The following is a 7,697-nucleotide window of genomic DNA, read 5'->3' as shown; positions in this document are numbered from 1 at the left end:
AACTGCTCGACACGCATTTCAATGCTTTTATAAAACATAGTTCCGTAACTTATTTTTGAGATTTTCTTTTTCTGAATAAAAATATAACATCCAAACTTTAATTCAGAAAAAGAAAATTTTAAAAATAAATTACACAACTACACTTTACAGGAGTATTAAAGTCCGTGCCGCGTCCCCGTCCCCAATGTATACTACTCAGGGGGACGGAGGGAGTATATATAATTCGTGTTTCTATTGAACTGGTTTTAAGAAATTTTGTCAATCAATTTCGACTCTCAGCGACATATAGCTCTATACTCTGGTTAAGTCTTGACAGCAAGTGGCATATGCACGTCATTTTAACCTATTCTATTTATATGTTAAACACCATAAGTATTATAATAATTCTACATAATTGCTAAATGGATTAAAAATTGTTTAATGCATTAACTAAAATTAACACTTACTAGTTGATAACACGTGCCAAGCACGGGTTTAAATAAAATTTTAAAATTTGTTATTTATTGGAAGAATAATATCTTTTTTTAATTACATTGTCATATTTTATTATATTTACTTAAATAATTATTTTTAAATTATATTTAAATTATTGTTATTTAATATAAGACTTTCTATATATTAAAATTTGATCCTATTTTAAATTTATTTCATTACAATATGGGTCTTGTTCTATGGAGTCCACAAAATAAGAGTATTGGATTCCAAAATTATCCAAAAATAATCTACTCGTTTCAATTTTAATTTTTTAGTCTACAATATTTGTAAACATATGATAATTTGCAGGTTATGTTCTACAATATAATCGTTGCAATCAATATATAAAATAATTATTTTATAAATCACTAAACACTATATATGTTCTAAAATCATAAGTAGATTAATGATATTAATAATTTTAAATGTTGAAAGATTTTAATGATTAATTAATAATTATATTTAAAACTACTTAATGACGGTAAATTATATATAAAATTTAAATAATTAAAGATATTATTTATGACTAAACTAAAAGATTATGAGTGGTACTTACTACGGCTTAAATGCGGATTTTATGGAAATCAGCTCTAACAATATGTTTTATTTTTGTAAAATTAATATGTTGTTTCATGATTTTTAAATTGTGAAAATAATATCCAAGATCAACACATATAAGTTCATTTACAGCGTCTATAATCTGGAATTAAAATTGAAAATTTTTAAGTCACAATTATTTTATCCATCTAATAGGCAAGCATTATATATGATTGTAGTTGGAGTTTTTGTAGATCTAACAGTGGTGTTTTAATTGTTTGATAAACTAATATTGTAGTTGACAAAGTTAATTAACTTTTCAAAACTAATTTGATATAAAATATTTTGACTTATGTCTTGTGTTTTGGTTCTATGTTGCAATATGGACAATAGCTTCATTCTCTTTGAGTTTCTATTTGTCAAGTTAGTGTTATCACCGCTTATTCGTCTTTATCGCAATCTTCTGAAGAACACTGAATGATAATAATTATTATTATTAAAAAATATATGACCATTTTTTTTGGTACTTTGGTATCAATATTGCATCTTGTTTATTTTAATTCTGAAGTATGATAGAAATTTTATAGATTTGTTTCGTAAATTAAATTGTATGAGTTTTAAAAATTTAAACGAATAAGTTCGTTGATAATATTATTCTATTGGTAGGATATTATTTTATTATAAAATCTTTAATAGTATAATTGTTATTACTGCTGAATAAAAAAAATTATATGATGATAATCAAATTAAAGTTATTTTATAAAATAAATTATTTGAGTTTTAAAATTTAAAATGAGGTGCTTTGTTGACGGTAATTTTGTTGGGGTGATAATTATTATATTACAAAAATTCTGATCATACATGGAAGTATTCTCATAGTTATATGATAGTAATAATTATTAAAAATTATATGATAATAAACAAATTTTGGTACTTTGATATTTAGTATTTTGATGATATTGATTCTACTTATTGATAAAAACTATATATGGATATTATATTAATATCAAATATTATATTAATATCAATATGAACTCCTTATTTATTTGAACTCTGAAGCATGATAAAAGATTTACAGAGGTATTCCATTTATTAAATTATTTGAGTTTTAAGAAAATTAAAACAAATAATCTTTTTGGTGATATAATTTTATTAGTAAGATAATTGTTATAATACAAAATCCTAACAAATATAGGGGGTGTTTGTTTACGGCTTTTAAGCCCAGCTTCTGGGTTTATAAGTTAGAAGTACTTATTGGGTGTAAAAAGTCAAGAAGCACTTATTAAAGCTTCTAAATTATACTCCATTTTTTTCTTTTAAAGCAAGAAACACTTATTTTAAGCTCACCCAAACGGCCCGATAGAAGTTTTTTGATAATAGTAATAATTGTTAAATATAATATAATAGGATGATAGCCAAATTTTAATATGAATTTTGTAGAACTGTTTCATAATTTAAGTTGTTAGCGATTTAAATGTACGGATAGGATAAATGTTATATTACAAAATCGTAGACATTATAGAAGTCTTTTTACAGTAGTATAATAATATATAAAATCTTAACTAATATTGAATTTTTTAATAATAAAATCCGAATCAATATAGAAGTCTTTTCATATTTGTATAATAATAATTATAAAATCCTAAAAATGTATAAAATCCTAAAAATATGAAAAAAAATTCATAATTTTATAATGATTATTGTTATTAAATAAAAAATTTATATAACATTGTCCTAATCAGTATTGAAGTCTTTAATAATAAAATTCTAATCAATACAAAAGTCTTTCAATGTGCTAATAAATATTGAAGTCTTCAATAATAATATTCTATTCGAGAAGTTTTTTGATAATAGTATGATAATGATTATAAAATCCTAATAACCAAATTTTGGTACTTTTGGTACCGATGTTCCACTGAAATGTGGTTTCGCTTATTAACAAAGGGTATTGATTGATGTTCTTAGATTACTTTTTGTGCATTACGGCAGTACAATGTGGAAAGACAGTTCACGATGCATTTAACATTTTTAGTTGTATTTGCATTTAACCGCTAACTAAACATATTGTCATGAGTCATGACCAGATGAAATGTACACGTTAGGTAGCCAGAGAGATAATCCTTTTGTCTTGCTTGTTACTACTATTTTATCATACTTACAACGACATGTAACAAAGAACCTGATAGTTTAGAGCCAGAGAAAGAGAAGTTTGGGCGACTAAGCAACTAGATTACTATAAAGAGATTTCGTGAACAAAGAGTAGGTGGGTATTATGAGGCTGCGCTTTCTATGGGAATGAAGCAACTTTGTTAACTCATTACCCTTTATAATTTTATCAAGATAATAAAATTGTCCCATCTCAACAAATTTTCACTTTCTATCTCATAGAGAGTTGAGATTGCTCTTTCCTTCTGCTTATCTGTTGTGTATAGATGACAAAAAACAAAAAGCTTGATGCTTTAATATAAACTTTTGCTGTGGAATTTGGTCCTCGGCCTTTGTTTAAAAATCTTAAGTCTGTTTTTGTCCAATTTGCTTCGAAAACTGTAGCACCATAGGGCTCATGAACAACTGATGCAGTCAGATAGGTGGTTTCAGTATACTGGATTAGCCTTTTTTTTTTTGACAATGCAGGCTTATATGCCTTACAGCTTAGTATATGTTCAGTGTTCTAATAATTCTCGGGGTGAGCCAGAGTCGAACCCGGATAAGGAGCCGCATAATAAAACAGAAACAATTTGGAGCACCCAGAAATTGGGGCACTCAGCAATTATGTCGCTTACATAGCTTTTAATGACTTCTAGTGCTTTTTATAAATTGAGTAGTAATACAAGTTCATAATGCAAATTTACCCCACTAGTTGCTCCCATTCTCTGAGGGAGCCCTTGGATCTGGGTATATGTTTGGTTTAGTTTTTCCCACAAGTTGCATAAAGTTACAATGCTGTTTTGTCATTCTAACTTTATAGGCGAAACGGTGTCCATTGAGGTGAGCCTTTTGGAGAAGAAGGTGACTCTGACATGCATATATCCTACAAGTGTGAAGGATCCAACATAAGTTGCTAAAATTCAAAAAAGCCCTATAAACAAGTTGAGTTTGATCAAGCGACTATTTCGTTCCTCTTGTACCTGATGAGAACTCGATGATGTTCTTTAACGTGATATCTTACTCTGCAATGATGTAAAGTTGATAACTGGGAAAGGGGCTTGACGTCTTCCCCTCTGATCTTAATAAGTGATAACATAGGCTCGAAAGTTTGATTTCTGTGAATATAGTTGTATATGAAGTATTTCACACGTAGTTGTATATATGCTGTAATTGTAGCCCTACAACGTTGAACTACAGGTAATGAGAGCCATTTTTTTGTGAGGGGCAATCAAAGCCATTTGATAAAAAAACTTAAAAACTTTGTTAGTTTTGTTATTGACATGTCGTTCAGAATTATTAAACAAAATCAATTTTATACATGGTCTAAGTGTAATTAGCAAGGATTTCACCAAGTATTATATTTATTGTTTTTATGTTATTACTTTAGAGTTAAGTTCCATTAAGTACATAAAAAACATTAGTTGGAGTACAAATCATAATTTTTTAGTTCGATCCTATATAATATCTTTGATTATCCAAATTTTGATATAATCTATCATTTATAAGTTGTCTTGCACATAATTGTCAATTAATCATTAATATCTTTCAACTTTAACAAGTATTATCTTTCAACTTTAACAAGTATTAAGATTATTGTTCTGCTTATTAGTTATATGCAGAACATAGAGTCCTATGATTTATAAAAGTAATTATTCTACCATTTGATCACGATGTTTATGTTGCAGAACATAATGTGCAGGTTGTCAAATATTTACAAATATTATTGGACAAAAAAATTTGAAATTTAGATGACTAGATTACATTTTATCAAACTTTGTACTCAAATACTCTAATTTTTTTTGTACTCCATAGAACTTAACTCTATTACCTTAAGTTTATTTATATTTCTTGGGAGCTTTAAATATGTTTTATCTTAATATAAATTGTAAAATATGCCTACATCCTTTTTTAAATATCTTTCTTTTTAGTTAAATATCTCTTAATTCTTGTTTGTTTACTTTTTTAGAGTGGGTTGTTAATTTTTAAATAAATATTTAATTATCATTCTTAATTATGTGTGTATAAAAGTAACTGAGATTTTAGGAAATAACAGAGAAACATAAAAATTTATTATATATCAAACTAAATTATTGTATTTATTGTATTATTTACATTTTTTAATAAAATTAATATAAGTATTAATATTTTAAATTTAAATGTTTCAACATAAATTAGCTTACTATATTATTATACTAGGTCAAGCTAGCTTCTTTCTCTATCTCTTTCTTTTTTTTTTTTTTTAATTTTAGCCCTGTTTATAAAAAAAAGAAAAAAATATATTTTACATATATAGTAAAATTGATAGCGAATAGTTTAGTGGATGTTACGACTTATATAGTTATATTTATGGGGTGTGCATGTGATAAAAATCTCATTAGTTTAAAATTTGGTTAATTAAAAATGAAATTAAGAAAAAAAATCTACTGAAAACCGAACGAAATAAATTTGATTTTAGAATCCAATTGAAATAATATTTCACACATACAGTAAATGTGGGAATTTCAGTGAGATCAAATATGAAAAATTATTCTGGATCATAAATTTAGAATGAAATATATAATCCATCAACATTTATCGAATTTGAAAAAAAAATCAGAAAAGATGATTCTATCATCTTATTTTGATTTCTCAAAACAAGAGATACACGAATTAGGATCTTGATATATAGACACAAAAGGTGAGTAATAATTTCCAAAAATATTTGGAATGTTGATTGTGATTGGGGTAGGGCAAGGAATATTCTCTAGATGAGAACATATCGCAGGAACATGATATGTATTCACTTATTGCAACTGCTTGTGCGTCTCACGAGAATTTTTGGTTTCTTTCGCCATTTCCTCAAAGGGGGGTATGTGGTGGTCTTGGCCCTTCAAAATCTTCTCCAAGCCTTTATATATAAACAATTTATATGATTAAAATTTATAATTTGTAGTATTTAGTCCCCCAAACTCATGATTTTATAATATTTTGTCCTTAGAAAATTTTTAGTAAAATTTCGCCCCTCCCAAAAAAATATTTCTGATTCCGTCCCTGTATACTAGTATTTGTTCCGTCCCTGTATACTAGTATTTGTCGATCAAAAAGATCTATGAATGATGAAATGTTAACCACCGCAAGCGTGCATACACACGGTGAAACCGATTCCAATTTCGTAGGATATCTAATTATGCAGAAGATGTCGTTTTCTATGGATGTTATACACTTAGTCAGTTGATAGAATATGTGTTTATTTTGCGATTTATTAATTAACCATTGGTATACTTTCATGTCATATATTTTTGATTTTCGTATTTCGTGTATTTGAAGGTGGAATGAATTCATATCTGATCTTTTTAGAATCTGTGTACCTAATCTCAAATCTATATTCATTTTGTTTTGTTATGCATCGTGTACTTTTCGTGTAGTTTTTGTGCAGTTTTTCTTGTATATTTAATATAAACATATTAATAAAATTAATCAAAATATATTTTAAAATACATTTTTATGCATCGTTTTATGAAATATATATTAAATCTTTAAATTTACATACAATTGTGTATAAATTTGTATATGTGTATATATATATGAAAAAGTATAAACACATATATTTTAAATAAGAATATACTTTATTTAAAAATTTATTTATATTGTGTATATTCGTGTACTTTCGTGTATATAAAATAAAAACTCAGATCCGACGCTAAATTATGTGTACTTTCATGTTGGAGTACCAAATTTTAGACTTTAAACATTATATTTTCGTGCCATGTAACTGGATTATGACCGCGAATTTAAGGAATAAAATCAAAATATGATATAAAAGCAACTTATGCGGCGGAGATATAAGAAAACTAAAAACTTTGTAGGCCCGATTTTCTTATACAAATAGTGAAAAGAAAATAAAAATATATATATAACAAAATATGAAATTTTATATGTGTGTGTGGGGGAAAATATGTTTTTAAATATTGACTACAAAGGACTCTTGAATTAACTAAATGTTTTGGGAATTTATTAGCAAAATTGTTAAAGAATAATAATTGATATATATTATATTACTCCCTCTGTCCCATTTTAACTGATGTTTGACTTTTAAACACGTATATTGAGGTGTACAAAAACAATATCTACACTCAATAAAAAATTTCAATTCTCATATCAAATAAAAGTTTAGACTCTAAACTTTTATTTGATATAAATTTTATAAAAAATAATCATGTTTAGATGTAATTTTTTTAACATCTTAAAATACGTGTAAAAAAGTCAAAAGCAGTTAAAATGGGACGGGTGAGTAACTTTGATTGTTTGTTAGGACAAAGAATTGATTCACGTCAGAAGTGTTCATGGGTCTTTGAGCGAGGAAGAGAAGAGCTTGTGTGACCTAAAAAGTAATCTCTAACTTATAGCCGAGGTCTCGGAAGAGAAGCGCAACAGCTTATTTTGGTGACTTCTGACACAGGAGTAGAAGATGTACTTTGTAGCTTCTGATCATATGATGCTCTTCTTCTCCACGATAATTATTCTCAAAAAACTTAACAAACATGAAGATAAGTTGAAGA

The sequence above is a fragment of the Daucus carota genome, chromosome 2, assembly GCF_001625215.2.
Source record: "Daucus carota subsp. sativus chromosome 2, DH1 v3.0, whole genome shotgun sequence".
In the NCBI taxonomy this organism is placed as follows: domain Eukaryota; kingdom Viridiplantae; phylum Streptophyta; class Magnoliopsida; order Apiales; family Apiaceae; genus Daucus; species Daucus carota.
This window is presented reverse-complemented; position numbering follows the sequence as displayed.